Source organism: Panthera pardus, unplaced genomic scaffold (assembly GCF_024362965.1).
Source record: "Panthera pardus isolate Hobbes unplaced genomic scaffold, ASM2436296v1 HiC_scaffold_22, whole genome shotgun sequence".
Classification (NCBI taxonomy): domain Eukaryota; kingdom Metazoa; phylum Chordata; class Mammalia; order Carnivora; family Felidae; genus Panthera; species Panthera pardus.
The window spans coordinates 62,334,136-62,354,204 of record NW_026526788.1 but is presented as its reverse complement, the minus strand read 5'-3'; the positions used below and the strand labels follow the sequence as shown (position 1 = coordinate 62,354,204).

Genomic DNA, 20,069 nt, shown 5'->3' with positions numbered 1-20,069 from the left:
TCTGGTGGAAAGAAGCCCATTAGGGTCCAGTGGCCAAATCAGGCCGCAGCAGGCAGAGGGTGTGAGCCTTCACAGAGGAGCAATGGTGTGTCAGGGTGAAAAGTCAATGTTGTTGAACTACTGCCAACAGTTCATTATTCCAATTACCCTGTTTGTCCTTTGGGCCTCATTTCCAGGGTTTTGACCTTATACCAAAGCCACAAGTCAGGTCTCAGAGAACAAAGGCAGGCCAAACCACAGGCTCCTTCCTCTCCACCCCACCTTTCCATAGTGGAGGAAGGAGAAGGGGTGCCAAACAGGGAGGCCCCAAGAGCTAGGCTCGCTATCACGCTTTTTACTTCACTTCCCAACTCCACCCCTCACTTGCCCCCCTCCCTCTTCAAACAACCGGTATCATCAGCTCCCCAACTCGTCTTTCCCTCATTGCCTTCCTTGGCTAGATCACGAAACTTCTCCCACCCAGGCTTTAGAAAAATCAGAGGTCAGTTTATTTCCTCTATGGTCACCCAACCTCATGGGTGCTTGCATTCTGTCTCAAATCTCAGATCCCAGCTCTAGCTGGGTGCCTCCCCTAGTAACTGCCTTTTCCTGGATTCTTCATCCACCTTCTCACCAGAATCTGCTCCTGTCCTGGCCTACATCTTATTTTTACAAGCCTAGTAGCCAAGGCTTGTACTATTTGATGACCTTTAAGAATTATCCCCACCCCCATCTAATCTAGCAAATTCCGTGTCCCCACACCCAGCTTGGATGCCCACCCTCACCTCTGTTAAGGCTTCACTAGCCCTCTTCCCAGTCACTTTCATCTCTCTGCACAAGAACAAGCTTCCCCACCCATTACATGCCCAAAGCCCACTGTCCATGCCTCCTTTCGGCTCTTTTGATATTGTTATGTTGAATTTCTTTAAGTTCTGTTTCCCCTAGCACCACATAAGCTCCCGGTGGGCAAGGAACCACAGAGAATGCTATGGTGAGATGAAAGAACATGAACTTTGGGCATAGCAAAATCTCTATTTTATTGCTAGATCCACGGCTCTCTGGTTGCATGACCACGTGCAAGTTACTTAGTCTGCTAGAGCCTCAGGTTTCTCAAATAAAAGATTCAGGGTAATTTAGTCTTACAAGATCTTTGTAAAGATGCAAAAATAGAACACATGGGAAACCTCCCAAAAGGATGTAGGTATAATGAAATGTTAAAAAAATAAAACAAAAATAAAAAGGACATTCACTTCTCCTTTCCCCAAAATGTACAGAACCAGGCTTCACACATCATATACCCTCAGCATGCTTACTGAATAAACAAACATCAGCATTTCAAATCCCTCCCTAGGCTACTGGCTCCACATGGTCAGTGGCTATGGTAACTTTTATAACCAGCCCCCACCTCAAAATGACTTATTTTCTGTCTCCTGTCTACCTTTAAGCACAGGGAATCACGCCTAATCTTTCTCCTTGCCTTTATCTCTTAAACCCAGCTCAGTCTCCAAGTCTTAATGATCCTATCTCCTAAATAACTTGGACCCTTGGTCTTTTCATCCTCACCCCGATGCTGTGGCTCATGCATCATTATTTTTGCAATAGTTCCCCAATTGGATGCTCTTCTTCTAGCCTTCTCCCCCGCCCCACCATCCTCCATGCTGTCATCAGGCTATATTTCAACCTCCCAGCTCTGTCCATCTCATCCCTCGTAGTAATTACCCACTGCCTACGCACAATGAGTTTGTAGCTTCCAAGCTTAGTCTTGTCAAATTTGGCTTTAATCTTCCTTACTAGACTCATTTCCAGCCATCTGCTCCCTGTCCCTTTCTCTCCAGCCTCACTAAACTTTCCTGAATGTCTTGCATTTTCACTTCCCTCCATTTCTACACATATCATTCCCTTTGCCTGAACTATTCCTGCTCTATTTCTTCTTCTTGGTGCATTCATCTCCAACCCTCAACACCAATATCACCCTCCTTCCAGCTTCCCCACTGGGAAATTAATCAAGATTTCCTTTGTGTTCTCATATCACCTTGTATATAATTCTATTTTGGCACTTATCCTATGGTTTCAGTCATACTATTTTTATTCTGGGATCTCTTCCTTGACTATAAGTCCCTAAGGGAAAAAGCCATTTCTTATAACAGCCCCAATGCCTTGCACCACTTCTGGTGCAAAGCAAGTGCTGAATGTACTGATTTGTGTATTGTTTTGCTTTGCTTTGTCTTTATTTGCAAGAATGAATGCGTGGTCACAAGTTCTTGACCAACTGCTAACATCTGGGAGCAAGTCAAAACATAGCCTTACCTAGAAAAATTCATAAAGTTGGATGTTGGCACAATTGGAAAGATCTAGCAGCATCTGGTTCCAGGGAAGGACCTACAGTTCACATGCACTAGCATCAAGGTTAAATGATCAATCACTCCAAGCTCCTTTCCTCTCCACAGCAGGGAGGAGACACCTTAATCTCTAGAGGCAGTCAGGTGCATACTTTTATTAACCCAAATAAAATATTTTGTAGGATGAATCACTTCTTGATTCTGTACTCTTGAAGGCCTAAAGATAACATGGTGTGGAGAAAGAACATTGAATCTGGAGTCTGGAAATCTAGACTCTAAAGCATACACAAAGTGTTCCCCTGGACAAACCAATTCTCTATGCCTGTTAAAGAAAAAAATTACCCAGACACTTGTTAAAATGGTAAGCCAGACTTCATTCAGGGAAATGGCAATAAGTATAGAGACCACTGTGATGGGGTTCTGCAATAGGAAAGAGAGACTGGGATCAACTCTAGAAACAACAAAAAGCAAGGAATTTACAGCCAAAGAGAAGGGTGGGAGTCAGTGAGTGGATCATTACTAGAAGGTAGAGTAATTCTTTTCTAAACTGACCTGAGAGGATTCTTACTGAAGGCATGCCAGGGTAATCAGACATCACCTAGGGCCTGGTAGGGGATGAGGAATTCAGTCAAATATTGAGGGCGGGGGATTCTAGCTAAACTGGCTTAGCAGGATTCATGGTGAAACTGGGTAAAAGTTGAACACACCCAAGGACAGGGCCTTGTTGACAAAGCACTCAGAGGGTCCTGACTAGAGTTTGGCAGAGAAGAGGGTCTGTCAAGCCCCATTTTCTCATCATCAAATACAAGAGGTTTTACTCCAATAATCATAAGGCCCCACTTGGACCTTGAATATCTTTATGCCACCAACACAGTGCTTAGCTGTTTTCCAACCAGCAAACTTTCCTCACTCTATACATAGCAAACATCTTACTTTTGTAAAGAGCTGAATTCTCAGGTCCCCCTGCATGACTGACGTCACAACAAACTTCCTTCCAGAATCCAAATGAATCTCATCAAAGGTAGTATGCTTAGTACCACATAGTCCTCTCTTTCTGCCGGCTGCACCACAGATTCACAGGGACTCTGCTCTTCTCCGAGTGGCTGCTTCTCCAAGAGTCGGGACTTTCCAACAAAAGATTCTCCATAGATCAGCTTCCTCTGTGCCTTGGGCATTTTCTGCTCAGGCTGACAGACAGGTGTCTTCACTGAAGACACCTTAAGAAGCCAGGCCGCCTGTGGGATTAAAGGTGCCTCGGACTCTGTCCTTTCCAGTGTGGACACTGCACACCACATTGACCACAGAGCTATGGGGACCCCCTTTGCCTGGGGTGAGGAGCAGCTGAGAGAGAGGCCTCCACCCCATTGCCAGAGACAGCTGCACCTGAGGAACTCACTTTTCCAAGAAAGCAGACCATCCTCCACCTTGTCACTTGAGACACCTGCCAGTGGGGCCACGTGGAGGAAACAGGCTCCTTTCTCCTATTTCAAAGCTAGCTTCCCAAATCTTGACACTGTGGTCCCAACACTGAAATGTCCGGAAACCTGGAAACATCACACCTGCCATTTACCATTCTGGAGATCAGAATGCACAGCTACCCTGGAAGGCGACACGTGAGAGGTATAAAGCCACAGGCTATGGGTTTCTGTGCTTCCGCTCAGGTTACTGCAGTCTAGCAGACCGTTCTATGTTCTCTCGTTCTTTCTTCCTGCCTTTTTAATGAATTATTTCCAGCACACGGGAAAACACAATGAGATGCCAATCATATGCCCACTACTAGATTTAACAAGTATCTGTGTTCATAAACAACATATCATCTTTTGGAGTATTTTACTTTTACGTAAGCCTTATACAGGATCTATGTTCTGCAGTTTGCTTACTTTGCCCAACATTCAAGTTTTGAGATTTATCCATGGTGGCACATCTAGCCCTAATTCATCCATTTTTCATTGCTGTAGAGCACTGCAGCGTATGAAGAAACCACTGTCTATCTTTCCAACCACTAATAAATATTTCTGAATTTTTTTCTTTTAAAATTTGTGATAGTAAGCAACGTTTCAGTGAACGTTCTTATACATGGCTTCTCATGCATTTATGAAGAAAGGGAAGAAAATGACATATCCTGATGTGCAGTTACTGCTTCATACTCTATGCATAACTTCTACTTTGCTGGTTATTGACAAATTTTCTCCAAGAAGCCTGTAAACACTCCCTTACTCTCCGGTTCCAGCAGCTGAGTCCTTCTTTATTTCCAGGGCCTAAGTCCATAGATCCTGACCAGTCTTGTCCCAGGTATCTCTAATTCTACAGTCCTGAATTCCAGACCATCTGAACTCAGTTAGCATCTGGGGCCCTGGATCCTGGCCACATGGACCCTGATCCTGGTTTTCCAATTTGCACTGCTGTGGGTCACCTGCTCCATGATGCCCAAGCCTGCCCAGGGACCTGCTTATTGTCTAGCTGGGCCTCCCAGCTGCCAAGCACTCACACTACTCCCTAGGTACCCGAAGATGACTGGTAGGCTGGATACCCTCCGTCTTCAACTTCCCAGACACAGACAGTTCTGTGCCAGGACCTGACTCCTAGTGAGCCCCTCAACAACTCAGGAGTTCTTGTCCTATGCTGATAGGCCTTCAGAAGATCTCCATGTGGGCCAGCACATTCCAGGAGAGCATGGCAGCCTGACCTGCCATAACCCTGGGTGTTCACCAGGGATACTCTCTCCATGACAACGTCCAGAGTGCAGTTGAGAATATCATATACTTTTATCCATCCAGCAAGCTCCCACTCCTCTAGTAAGCTTCTGGGGGAGAGGCTGGTGGCAACAAGCATATGGGCTGCTATTTTAAAAGTAAAAGAACATAAAAGAAAAACTTTCAGGCAACGCAGCCAAGTCAGCCTCCCGGTAGAGTGGAACTGTAACTCCACGCCCCCATTCCAATGCCACGTTCCTGCCAGAGGTGAGAGGACTCTGGAAGGCACTCTGCCAGTTCTCGCTGGCCCACCAGATGTTCGGGATCAGGTGAGTGCACTGCTTCCCTCGTCCAGGCAGCCGCCTTCCTCCAGTTTACCACCCAGCTCACTAATCAGCCTCCTGCTCCTTCCCTTTCCAAACTTTGCCCCTGACTTCTGCAAAGCAAAGGAGCTGGGAGACCACAAGTCTTTCCCTCCTGGATTCTCTTATCAGTCTCTCTTCCCCTCCATCGGCTCCATTCTCTGGGAGGTCATCTAAATTCAGCAAACAATCACAGGCTCGATTGTTCTCTTTCCTGTTATCAAGTTTAGTTTGTTCCGTTCATTTCTTAACACATACCTACCTATTACCTATTAGGGCACATACTGTGTGCCAGTCAATGGGCTTCGCTTCTCCTTTTGGACACTTACAAGTAGCCCCAGCTCAGGTTAAAACTTTTTTTTTTTTTTTTTTGTAAAAGGGCCAGAGAGTAAATATTTTAGGTTTCCTTGATCTCTGTCCCAACCACTCAACTCTGTACTTTAGCTCCAAAACAGCCAAACACAGCATGTCACCGACTGGGTGTGGCGGTCACAATACAACTGTATTTACAAAAGCAGGGAGCCCATAATGAGGAGGCCCCTGCTCCAGATTATCAAACCATCAGCTTGTACTATCCCCACCACCAGCCTGACTCACTGCCTCTGCTCTAAGACAACTTTCCAAGATTCCCACCAGGGTCACTGATGCCCTAACTCACCCTCCCAGCCCAGCTGCCACATTGGGTCAAAATGCCTACCTGAGCTGGGCATTCATGGTCCACCCCATCTATGTCCCATCCCCCACTCTCCCAGTGATCTGAAGGCTGGCAACTGCCCAGACTTCCCCCTTCTTTGACTCCCAGCTCTTGCACTGATTACATCGTGGAGACTTTCCTACAACTTCAGCCCACACTCTCCTATTCATTTGTATCAAAGGCACCTTGGAGTTCCCTATTTATTCTCTGAATGTGAAATTTGCTTTTTGGCAATTGCTAAGAGCTCCTTAAAAGAAAAATAACAAATGAAATGCCTTTCAAATCTCTGGAAGTGGGGAGCACAGCTCTAAGCAGAGAAAACAAGGAAGGTGGGATCATGGCAAAGACAACTAGATGCAGAGCTTGAAGAACTAGCTGTGTGAGCTCTTTGCTCCTCTAAACCTCAGCTCAGACAATACTGTTGTGGTGTCAATGAAGAGTAGTGAGATACCTAGTCTAGGAGCTGATAAAAGCCCTCGTTCCATAAATGCTTATGGCTGTCATTTTTATGAATGCCCCAGATTGTATTTTCCTCAAGGGCAATCACCTTGTTTTCTTTTCCTTGATTTACACTCCTTACACTTAACAGGGGTGGGAAGGCCTATGAACACCCAATAAATCATTAAAGAATCTTTGGCCACCGTTTCAATTTGCTACCATGAAAGTACAATATGGCCCAGCTGCCTGGAAAATCAGAAGTCAGAACCAAGCTTCAAAGTGGCATGCCTTGGGGTGGACCCTCCAGCCATTCCCCAAGTATGTCCCAATTAACTAACACTGAGGAGAGTCAACAATCAAAACCCACAGGCAATTAGGGGCTCTCAAGTGTGGTGAACCACAGATCATTCCAGGGTCAGGGTCAGGAGCTTCCACAGCATAGCTCCAGACCAAGGGCTGCCCAGACAGTCTTTATGATGAAATGGAAAAACCATTGATGCTCCCCTCTGGCCGGCCCCACTTCTCCTCTTAGGGCCAGTGCCCAAAGCCATATTAATTTGTATCTTTGCAATGGCAGAAACCCAGCCTGACCACAAACAGATAACTCACTTGAGACCTCAGCCAAAAGCAAGTGATTTAAATAGCTTCATTCTCCAAGTGGGTATTGGTCCCATCCTCTGTTTAAAAAAAACACAGGCTGATGCCAAGGCAGAAGCTCACAAAGCTCCCACTGACCTCTTTGTGTTATCTGATTCCTCAGCTGCATTATCTAGTCTCAAAAAGAGAGGCACAATGATACAGGATAATTAATCCATCTCTGTGTCCTCCTGTCCCAGCTATTTGAATGAGAACCACCACTGGGTTTCAAATGCAGAGAATTGGGGGTTAGCTGACCCTAAAGACCAGATCGTGCATAATCCATGGTTTATATCAGATAAAATGGAGATCCACCAGCAGCACCCACCCAGCACAGATCTGGGAGGGAAGGTTGGGGTGGGTGGGGTTGGCCAAACATTCAGATCTTTGTTCTTTCCCATTGTGTGAACACTTTGGTTCCCACTAAAGAATCTCAGTCCAGACAATAAGGTTGTTGGGTTGTTAATCTGAGGATTCAAAAGGACAGTCTCAATTCTATCATCCAAGAGGTATGTTTATATCATACAGGTAAGGGGAGGAAAGAAGCCTTCCAAAGAAAAAGCCTCTAAAAGAACCCACGTGGGTGCAGCATCCCATAATTCACTGCACCTTTATTCTTGTGACCATAATGAAATGGCTATCATTAAGGGAAAGACTAAGTGTATTTTATCTCACACACACACACACACACACACACACACACACACACACACGTATGTATACTATATAACAACATCAAAAAATAAGGTAGATATGAAGGTTATTGACCTGGAAAAGTCCCTAACACATATACTGAATAATGATATATTAAATACACAAACAGTACACCCAGACAAAATAAAATAATATATTGCCATTAAGCTTATAAGTGTGTACACAATGCATTTTAAAAATTCTAGAAGAAAACACAAATAACTGGTAATAAAAGTTAACTCGGGGTAAGAGACTGGGGTGGGGTCCATTGGCTACTGGGACTTGAGCTCTTTGTAATGTTATAGTGTTTTAAAATGAAAAGGTATCCATGTAGCACTCACACAGTTAAAAATAATAGCTGGAGGGGCCTGAGTGGCTCAGTCAGTTAAGCTCAGGGATGTTGGCTCAGGTCATGATCTCGTGGTTTATGAGTTTCAGTCCCATGTCAGGCTCTGTGCTGACAGCTCAGAGCCTGGAGCCTGCTTCAGATTCTGTGCCTCCCTCTCTCTCTCTTCCCCTCCCCACTTACTCTGTCTCTCCCTCTCTCTCACAAATAAATAAACATCAAAAAAAATTTTTTTTAAATAATAGCAACACGGAGCACCTGGGTGGCTCAGCTGGTTAAGCGTCTGACTCTTGATCTCAGCTCAGATCACGATCTCACGGTTCTGCGCTGGGTGCAGAGCCGTCTGGGGATTCTCTCTCTCCACCCCCCTCTCTCCCTCTCAAAATAAATAAATAAACTTTAAAAAATAATAGCAATAAAGTGATTTGTTACTGAGCAGCTACAATGCACATAGTAAAACGACACATCTGTAGAGGAACCCTATTATAGATAAGCATTTGCATTCAAACAGACAGCCCAACATAATCATAAGAGGATTCATTTCAGAGTCAAGCAGATTTGGTTTCAAATCCAGCCTGTGGAACCTTAGGCTAATTACATAAGTCTCGTGTTTCATATCCACTCAATGAGAATATAAATATTGCCTTCATAGGATTACTGTGAAGCTTAAATAGCCCTAATATCACAGAGCTCCCTTCACTGCCAGTTGTTGGGAGACCCCACGGTAGAATAATAGTCACTGGAGGAGAAATTGTCCCGTCCATTTCTGGCCAAACAGCGGCTGAGTTATAGTTACATAACCACCAGCGGACAGACGAACGCCATCCCATCCCCACCAAATCAGCAGTAAGCTACCAAAAGGCACACGGAAGATGGAGGGGTTGCTACACATAATCAGGGATAGCCTCCAGCAGGTGGCCAACGCTCGCAAATTAAAGTCGAGGGAAAACAGAATCAACTTTTTTTTTTACTAAGTTTTCCTGGGGTAAAAAATAATGAGGCATGAACTAGAAGGTGCTGGACAGTTTTAGCAAGGCATCTCTGTCTTGGGAGCAGATGTTTACCATTTCCCTTTAAAATTACATGCAGCCAGTTGGGTCCCTATGCCATACAAGCAATTATGTCTGTTTGTGCACATCCAGAAACCCCCAGGATAAAATGTGTAGCTGCCTAATGGAGAAATGTGAACTGATGGCGAGCCTTCAGACCATCCCACTACCCTAGAGAAGTTAAATTCTGTGTCCCATTCATCTGTAAATCTTTTTCTTGTCAGAGATAAGCACAATGCCTTTTATGTGGTGGGCACTCAGTGCAGTAATTAATTACTGTCAATTAATGTGAATCTGTTCTTCCCAGGAACAGCCAGCCCTGTAAAGAGAGCATGTACCTGGGCTGTATCCTCCTCCCAGAAGCTTCTCATCTCTCCTGCTTCTGGTTTCCTAGCACCCAGCATTGGTGTCATTGTCAGGGACGATTGTACCTGCTCTCTGGGGACATACATCTCTTCTCCTCTGTTGTCGTTTTATGTCATCATTTAACTTTTTCTGCATCAGGCTTCTTTGTCCAGACAGAATAAGTTCTCTGAGGTCAAGGAAGTATCTTGGATGTCTCTTTTAAACCCTAAAGCATGCTGAATATTGCCACACAGGGTAGATAGTCAAACTGAGCAAATATGTTCCAGGAACTGAAACAGTCACATTCAAACAGATTCCATTTTGACTGTGAAAGTGTTCTGCTGTCAGAGACTTACAACAAAGCAGATGTTCCCTCATGCAGAACTCAGACTATCAGTTATCCTACTGGTCATTCAGGGAAGAAGGAAGACTAAAGTTTTCCAACACCTGACATTTCCCAACACAGGAAAGAGGAAGAAATTTCCAGATACAAAAGGAGTGAATTGCAGCTCTTCTATTTGAAGCTATTATGCCATAGTCACCTCATCTCCATGGGCTGAGAAACCTCTTCCTGTAGAAGAATTATACATTGGGGCGCCTGGGTGGCTCAGTTCGTTGAGCGTCCAACTTGGGCTCAGGTCACGACCTCGTGGTTCATGAGTTCGAGCTCCACATCAGGCTCACTGCTATCACTGCAGAGCCCACATCAGATCCTCTGCCCTCCTCTCTCTGCCCTTCCCCCATTTGCACTCTCTCGAAAATAAATAAAACGTTTAAAAGAAGTTATTTTAAAAGAATTATACACTGATTGCCATGCTCTCTCTACACTGTGCCAGCTGCACAACATTATTTAAACATTTGCCCTGTTGGGCCCTGCATTCTACACTCCAAATGCTCAAAATGATAGACCAGAGCACTGTAGGGAATGAAAATGAATCCTAGTTTTCTTAAGCTTTTTTGAAAGTCTAAGTAGAAAAAGACAACCAGTTAGAAGTTGAGTTTATCCTCAAATCACAGACTACTTAAACCATCACCCTTGCGAAATGCCCCTTCACGATCTGAAGTAGCCCTCACCTAAACCCCCAGTGACATGGGCTGACTCGGTAGATGGGTTCCCATAGCCTCACATAAAAGAAGATAAAAGGACTGAAAATTTATGGTAGAATACAGAACACAGAAAAGAATAATGCAAAACACAGACATCAATTATAGCTACGCCATGCAGAGAAAAGCTCAGTTAACATCTGGTGTGCTTTTTTTCTCTAATCCGTGTGCATGTGTATGTTTATGAAAATTGGGGTCATTCTTTGTATACAGTTTAATGTCGTCCTTTTTCACTTAACATAATATTTTAAGCTGTTCCCCGTGTTGTTAAATATTCTTCCAAAATCATTTTAAAAGCCCTACAACATTCGAATATATAAACGTATTATAATTTACATTAACTCTCTTCTTGGACAATTGGGTCGGTTTCTGGCCAAACTTTTACAATTTTATACTTTAGTGTGTATCCTTGTACATAAATCCTTGTGTGCATCTTTATTTGTTTCCTTAGAATAGATTCATGGAAGTGCAATTATTGGTTCAAAGGGTAAAAATTATCATTAACATACTTGTTATAAACTGCCCTACAGAACTATTCTGGTCAATCGGCACTTCTAGTAATGTATGGCAGGCACCAGCTTCACTGCTTACTTGTCAACACTGGGCTTTACCTTTCGAAGTTTTCCAGACATAGCAGACAACATTTTAAGTTTTCCATACGAGAACACAGGTGTCCTAACATACCAAGAGGACACCCATCTTGACGCCAAAGCATTGTAAAAAACATGAGATCTTGATTGTGTCTTCACACCAGAATGCCACGTCTTCAACAATGCTTCTCAAATGTTTGTGACTCAGGATTCCTTCATACTTCTAAAAACTGGTGGGGACTGGACCCTAGGAGATTTACTTCACCCCACGTACTACATGAGAAATTACAGCTGATAAAATTTTCCATTTATTAATTCATTTTAAAATAACAAAAATAAATACATATTACGCTTTTGCGAAAACCAGCTGGTTTCCAGAATGAAAACAATTTAGTGAGAAAGAGTGGCATTTTATGCTTTTTTGCAAAACTCTAATATTTGGCTTCATGGGAGACCATGAGATTCTTCTATCTATGTCTGCATTTAATCTGATATATCGCATAGATCATGTAGCTTCTAAGAAACTCCACAATGAGAAAATGAGCATAAAAAAGGGAAAATCACATTTTATGATTAGAAAATAATTCAATGTCATCAATCCTCTGAAAGGGTCATGGACATCCCCCAGGGATGGAAGGGCCACCCTTGGAGAACGACTGCCCTATGCCAAATAACTACTAGGTCCCAAGAGGGCCGCGGCACACAAAAAGATGACTTTTTTTTTTTTTTTTATTAAATCTCTGGACTTCTTGAAAATCTCCTCTTCAAGCATTCCTCTTATCCAGTTCCTTTAAAGTTCAGCTCCAGCCTCCCACATAAAGCTTTCTCATCCATGCTGCCCTGTGATCTTTCCCGTCTCTGCTTTTCTCCTGCTTTTCTATAACTACAGCACCACTTGGCCTGTACTCTCTGATTTTCACAGTAACTTGCCCCCACCCAAACTATAAGCTTCTTGAGGTCGTGGGTCAAGCCTCTGGCACACACTCGGGCTCAGTAATTGATTTCTCGGAAGACTGCTACCCTAAATCACCAGCATTTAAGTAACATGCACATAGAGCCTTATGCACAACACTTCCTCTTGAAATATTTTATTTAATTCTCACGAACTTCCTTTGACATAGGTTTTCTATCTTTGTCATAAAAATGAGCAAATAGAGACTCAGAGAGGTTAAGTGTCTGAGTAAACAACAGTGTTGGACCTGGAATCAAGGTCAACGGATTCCAAATCCCTTGTACTCTACTCCAGTGTTTGGCTAGTTATTTAAGCAGTGGTAAATGGAGCATGTGTTTCACAAAGTATCACATGTTTCACTGACTCATACTTTCAGGGGATCTCCAAGGGCATTGCTTACTAGGAGGCATTACAGGTATCAAAAAGGAGAGTGTTTAGAATCAACATTAGACTAAAATCCCTGCTCTCCCACTTACTAGCATAGGATACTGGGAATGCTGCCTTATTTTTCTGGACCTCAGTTTCCCCATCTCTAATATTGGCATAACAACTTCCACCAGGCAGAGTTGTTTGGGATACTCTCTATAAAGTGAGAAACCTGCATTAAGCATAGTGCAAGAATCAGCTTAGGTCCCTGAAATACTTCCATTCCTTCCTGAGGCCATCTTCCTACCATTTCCTATTTCCCCTCTATAAAACAAGAATGACTTAATGAAATGAAAGCAGGTACTTCCTACAGTCTGAGCAATTTACTGAACAGAAGTATATTTTATACCAAACACCTGGATCTGGGGGTCTTTGGAACACAGAGGCTGCAGAAGCCTGGGCCAAAGGTATTGCTGGGAAGAGAGGACAGCGGTTTTTACCAAGACATTCACTGCCAATTCATGTGAAAGCCTGCAGGGGGCTTGGCTCTGGACGCTAGCCACCATAGCCCACCTCCCTCAACATGCACAGACATTTGTCAGGCCCATGTCCTCTCTGAATCACTGGAACTCAACATCCTTCCTGACATGGTGGGTTGCTCCCATAGGGGGATGGTAGTACTCAACTGGGCAAGATAAGGTGCTGAGAGGAGCCAGAGCCCTGATTAGGAATAGAGTGTCTCTCAACACGTTAACAAACACCAGGACTGGCAGCAACATGATGCTATTGACTGTCTCCAGTGGCTCAAACTTAAGCATTCAGCCAGCACCATAAGTTCTGGTCTACTGGGTTTCCAGAATCTTGTTGTTACAGATACTCCTTGTTTCCAACCCAAAACAACGCTTCACAGTTTGATTACTCTTCTCTTTTGTAAAATGAGAGGGGCTGGAATCAATGATCTCAAAAGCCCCTGCCATCTCCAACCTTCTGTGCATCTGATCAAGCTCCAAATGCCTTCTGGTTGCTTCCAAAATGCAGATCGATGCTCTAAGGATGCAAATGTGCCACTGAGGTCCTGCAAAAACTGCCTGAGTTAAGGCATGTGCCTAAAACAAGTGCTCAGCTTCCCAAAGGTCTACCAGCATATGGATCACGTAATCTAGGCACCTACAGGACTGTGGTCCAAAAGAACCATATGGTCTTGGGGCAACAAGACCATCTCTCGTTAAATAACTAGAAATCAGGGTATGTGTGAGTCTTGAATGCCAAGGGATGACACCCAACACCTGAACCACCTGAAAATGATAGACAAAATGATTTGAACATAGGTAAAATTCCAATATACTCCTCTCCTGGAGAGATCAAAGGAGAAAGAGAAGTTTGGGGAGGGAGATAGTGATTAGGAAAAAGGCTCAAGAATGCAATTAGATAAAACTCTGGGAGGACAAGGGGTCTACCAAGCCCCTAGTGTCCTCTCCCTGGCACCCAATCACCATTTTAACAAATAAATACTATGAGACACATGAGTAGGAAAGAGTTAGAACAAATGCAATAGGATAGCAGTATGTTTAAGAGCACAAGTTTTGGAGTCAGAGACAGGATGGGATCAAGGGCTGGTTCCACACCTGTTACTGATTATGTGATCATGGGCAGGTCACTTCATCTCTTTGAACTTCAGTTTTCTCATCTATAAAATAGGCAAAACCACCTATTCCAACTACCTCACAGGGTGGTTTGAGAGCTCACCGAGTAAAGACACTTAAAGCATTTATCACAATGTCAAGGTTACAGGTTCTTAATAAAAGGTAGCCATTATTAACATGATGACGATGGCTACGATGTTGAAGACACTGACATTCGTTAGTGCTAAAGGATCTCAGAGAAAAGGAAGGAAGACTTCATAGAAGAGGTAGGCCTTGAGGAAAAGATGGAGGATGAGGAGCCAAAGCAAGACAAAGAGCATGTCCAAAGGCTTGGAACCTGAAACATGCAAATATTTTCAGAAGATAATTAGGAGATGGGCCAGACCTGAAAGCAATGTTCCACATGGGCATAAAGGGGAGTATGTTTAGATTAGTAGAATAAGATAAAGGGTCTTAGATATCTGCTAAAGAGTCTGAATTTTATCTACAATCAGTGGGGGCTGCAAAGGCTTTTGAACAGGGCAGGGACATGATAGATGCCTGTTTGGAAAGACTAATCTTTTGGTGATGTATATGATGGATCAGTGAAGCATGTCCTCCTGGAGGCAGAAATACTTATTAGCAATCTGTCTCACTAGCCTGATGGCAGTAGGTTGTAAGAGATGAAATAGGGACACGGAGAAGAAGCATAATCTGTTTCCCAGACAGGGGGCAGAGATGAAGGAGAAGGGGCTGGTGATGGTAACTTAAAGATTCCAAGCCATTCGAGAGCCTAAGAGAATAGTGTCGCCATTGGCAGAAATAAGAGTGGAGCTAACGCCTCTGGCATAGGTTATAAATTGACTCTGAGAAAGAAGAAAAACATCCCAGGCTGAGTTCTTTAAAAGCAGAGCTTGCATCTGGGATCTGGAAGCTCAAGAATTACTGAAGGAGTGCTCTTAGGCAAAACTTACCAGAAGAGAGGAAGGCAAGATAGGCAAGGGGAGACAGACAAGCAATAATGTGGATCCAGAGAAAGCCTGATACAGGTAAAGCCTTCCCCCTGCACATGGCCACCACCTCTCTTGCAGCAGCTGACAGATGGGTAAAGAGAATGTCAACTTAAGGTCTGGCACATAACATTCAACAAATGTCTTTTAATGTTATAACAACTTTAGCATGAAGAAGATGGCAAGATGTCCAACATATCTGATGGATGAAGGAGAAAAACTCTGGGCAACTCCAGTTCTCTGCCCCTGTACAACCTCTATCCAGTAGTGTAATTCACTTCCCCTCCAATTCTTGACATGCTTTGTGTAAGCAGCAGAATGCTAGGTAGCTGTCATTTTCTGGGTTTTCACCACTGGCCATGTAATTCATCAGAGGTGCAAAAGCAAAGTTAGGTGAGCCTTTCTAAAAAGGTGGAAAAGATAAGCTGTCTCTATTTAAAACAGCTGAATATACATGGAAAAATCTGGCATGGATACCCTATGTCTTTGGGCCACTAACATGCACTGCCAGTTCATATATTCTGGTCTAGGAGTCTGTCTCCTGGTTGGAGCCTATCTGCAAGGCTACTCTAACACTTCCAGGATTCCCTAGGGCTATATTTTCCTTTTATACAGCAGGAATCTCCCAGAAAGGGTTGTGTAACTTTACTGTTAGTTTTAATGTTCTAAGTAAGCTGAACTCTGTTTAAAAGCTGCACGCAAAATCCTACAGTAGAGAATCACATCCAAACGCATATTTCCTGTGAAATATCAGATCTAACATAAAACATGCTTGCATTTTATAGGAAGCTGCTGTTTCATTCTTTGACCCAGAAATCAATCAGCAGGTGTTTATTACTGAATGCCTATGGTGTGAAGGGCACTATGCTAGATGCTGGAAAAACACAGAATATCTTGGGAATAGTAAATAGACATTTCTGGCTAGAGAACAAAGTTAATGTAGGAGTGAAAGGGCTAGATACGCATTTCAGACATTGCATGCATCGAGGTAGCTAACTGCAGTGGCAAACGGCAGCATTTAGTCACATTTCAGTGACTTAATACCGTGTTAGTGCATTTCTGGTTCACATTATAGGGCAACATGGACTGGCAGAGAGGTAAGGGGCAGGAGGGGACTCTGATGTGGGCGATGCTTCACTGACCCAGCCTCCTTTCATATCAAGGTTCTGCTATCTCACAGATCTTAGGAATCCTCAACTGAATAGGTGGAAGGAGAAATGAGTGAACAGAGAGAATGGTGTAAGAAGCATTTTTTACCAGGTATGGAAGTGGCATCTATTACTTCCAGCCTCTTTCTACCGGCCAGAATTCAGTCCTATGGCTATATTTAAATGAAAGAAGGTAGTCTAGTTGTTTGCCCTGGATGAAGATAGAATAAGTGTAGTAAATATCTATTCAGTCTCTGCCATGGAAACATGATGGTGAAGTTTCAGAATTTGGAAATTAGAATTTTGTCTTTTTACATAAAAGACTGACCAGTTAATGACTCCTTGCTCCTAAGGAGATTCTGAGCTCATAAAACACCCAGAAACACATCCTACTCACCAAAAGAACAGGAACATAATTTGTTGATTACCCATTCATTTGCCATATATTTATGCAGTGCCTATGACTTGCCTGACGCTATTTTAGGTGCTCAAAACACCACATTAAAGGGAAAACAAACCAGTCAAGTGCTGGGCACTTTATATTAAGACAGGAATTTTCACTTGTATCCCAATATTCCAAATAAAGAAACTAGGTCCTTTCAACATCCTTTGATGATTAAAAAAAAAAACTGCCAACAAATGGAGTATAGAAGGAATGTACCTCAACTTACTAAAGGCCATATGTGACTAGCTAATGAAATTACAGATTACTACTCAATGGTAAAAAGCTAAAAGCTTTTCCTTTAAGATCAGAAACAAGACAAAAATGGCCATTCTCACAACTCTTACTCAAAATGGCATTGGAAGCCCTAGCCAGAGCACTAGGGCAAGGAGAAGTAAAAGGCATCCAAATTAGAGAAGAAAAATCTTCTGTGTTTGCAGACGACATGATCTTATATAGAAAATTCTAAACACTCCACCAAAACACTGTTAGAGCTAATAAATGAATTCAGTAAAGTTGCTGGATACAAAATCTATACACAAAAATCAGGTGTGTTTCTATAAGCCAAAAACTAACTATCAGAAGAGTAAATTAAGAAAGCAACCCATTATATCAAAAAGAATAAAATTAACTAAGGAAGTAAAAGATTTGTGTACTGAAAACTATAATACATAGATGAAAGATAATGAAGACACTAAATAGAAGGATATTCTTTGTTCATAGATCAAAAGAACTAATATTCTTAAAAAGTCCACCCTACCCAAAGAAATCTACAGATTCAATGCAATCCCTATCAAAATTCCAATAGCATTTGACAACAGAAATAGAAAAAAATAACCCTAAAATTTGTACTAAAAACAAAAGAATCTAGATGGCTCAAGCAATCTTAAGAAAAACAAAGATGGAGGCATCACAGTTCCGGCTTTCAAACTATATTACAAAGCTATCGTAAACAAAACAGCATGGTATTGGCATAAAATCAGACACATAGATCCATGGAACAGAATAGACAGTCCACAAGTCTGTGCATATATGGTCAGTAAATTTTCAACACAGGAACCAAGAATATACAATGGGGGAAAGAACAGTCTTCAGTAAATGGTGCTGAGGAAATTGGATACCCGCATGTAAAAGAAAGAAACAAGATTCCTATCTTACAATATACACACAAAAAAGCAAATACAAATGGATTAAAGACTTAAATGTAAGGCCTAAAACCATAAAATTCCTAAAAGAAAATATAGGGTGTAAGCTTCTTGACAATGTCGTTGGCAATGATGTTTTGACACCCAAAGTCAACAAAAGCAAAAAAAAAAAACAAAAACAAAACAAAACAAAACAAAAACCAAGTAGGACTACATCAAGCTAAAAAAATGTCTGCATAGCCACAGAAACCAAGAATGAAATGAAAAGGAAATTTATGAAATGGGGAAAATATATGTAAATGATAAGGGGTTAATATCCAAATAGATACAGGAACTCATACAACTCATTTGCAAATAAATAAATAAATAACCCAATAAAAATTAAGCAAAGGAGGGGTGCCTAGGTGGCTCAGTCGGTTAAGCATCTGACTCTTGGTTTCGGCTCAGGTCATAATCTCATGGTTTCATGAGTTTGAGCCCTGCATTGGGCTCTGCACAGCTGGCAGCGCAGAGCCTGCTTAGAAAATTCTCTCTCCCCCTCCTCTCTCTCTGTCCCTCCCCAACTCATACTGTCTCTGTCTGTTTCAAAAGAAAGAGATAAACTTAAAAAAAATTAAGCAAAGGACCTGAATAAACCTTTTTCCAAATAAGACATACAAATGGCCAATAGGTCCGCAAAAAGGTACCAAACATCATTAATCATCAAATGCAAATCAGAACCACAATGAGGTATCTGCTGACACCTGCTAGGACGTCTATTATCAAAATGACAAGAGATAACAAATACTGGTGAGGATGTGGAGAAAAGGAAACCCTTGAATGCTGCTGGTGGGAATGCAAACTGGTGCAGCCATTCTGGAAAATAGTACAGAGATTCCTTAAATAGTTAAAAACAGAACTACCCTATGATCTGGCAATTCCACTTCTGGGTATTTACCCAAAAGAATTGAAAACAGGATCCCAAGAAATGGAAACAATCCAAATACACAATGAGCAGATTTTTAAGAATGTGGTCTTTGTATATAGTGGACTATTACTGAGCTTAAAAAAGGAGGGGTGCCTGGGTGGCTCAGTTGGCTGAGCATCCAACTCTTGATTTTGGCTCAGGTCACGATCCCATGATCCATGCTCAGCGTGGAGACTGCTTGGGATTCTCTCTCTCCCTCTGCCCCTCTATCCCTCTCCCACCCCCTCTCTAAAATTAAATAAATAAATAAATAAATAAATAAATAAATAAATAAATAAATATTTAAAAGATAAAAAAGAAGGAAATTCTGCCATGTGTGGCAACAAGAATGAGCCTGGAGGACATCAAGCTAAGTGAAATAAGCTAGTCAGAGAAAAGACAAATATTGCATGGTATCACTTACATTTGGAAAATAAAAGAAAGAAAGAAAGAAAGAAAGAAAGAAAGAAAGAAAGAAAGACAGTCAGTCAAACTCATAGAAACAGAAGAGTGGTTGTTGCCAGGGGCTAATGGATGAAGGAAATAGGGAGAAGCTGGTAAAAGGATACAAACTCTGTTTTTTAAGATGAATAAAGTATTAAGATCTAATATATATATAACAGTGACTATAGTTGATAATACTGTGTTGTATAATTGAAACTTGCTAAAAGAGTACAATTTAATAATTCTCACCACGAAATTAAAAATTAAAAAATGATAAAAGTGCTGAAGAAATTTAATCACCCAAGTAGAAATTAAAAACCTCTACCCTAAAATCTAAACACATTTGAGAAATGGACAGTGGTGATTATTGCACATTGTGAACGCACTTAAAGCCACTGATTTATACCCTTAAATGGTTAAAATGACAAATTCAGTATTATGTATATTTTACCACAATAAAAAAAATGTTTGTTAGAAAGAAGAAAGAGAAAAAGAATGAGAAAGAGGAAGAGGAAGAGGAAGAGGAAGGAAGGAAGGGAGGGAGGGAGCACTTGAGAGGGAGGTAGAAAGGAAGAGAAGAATGAAGGAAGGAAGAAAGGAGGAGAGAATGAGGGAGGGGGGGAAAGAAGGAAGAAAGGAAGGAACGGAACAAACGAATGTAGGCTCAGAGAGGCCAAGTGACTTGCTAAAGTTCACATACCTGGTAAGTAGCAAAGTTCATGTTTG

At 42.2% G+C, this 20,069-nt stretch overlaps 1 protein-coding gene across 1 annotated transcript in view; it reads right to left on the bottom strand.

Moving 5' to 3' along the window:
- SORCS3 (sortilin related VPS10 domain containing receptor 3) overlaps window positions 1–20,069 on the bottom strand; it is a 594,679-nt gene that overhangs the window by 336,492 nt on the left and 238,118 nt on the right. The gene's annotated exons all lie outside the window — the stretch shown is intronic.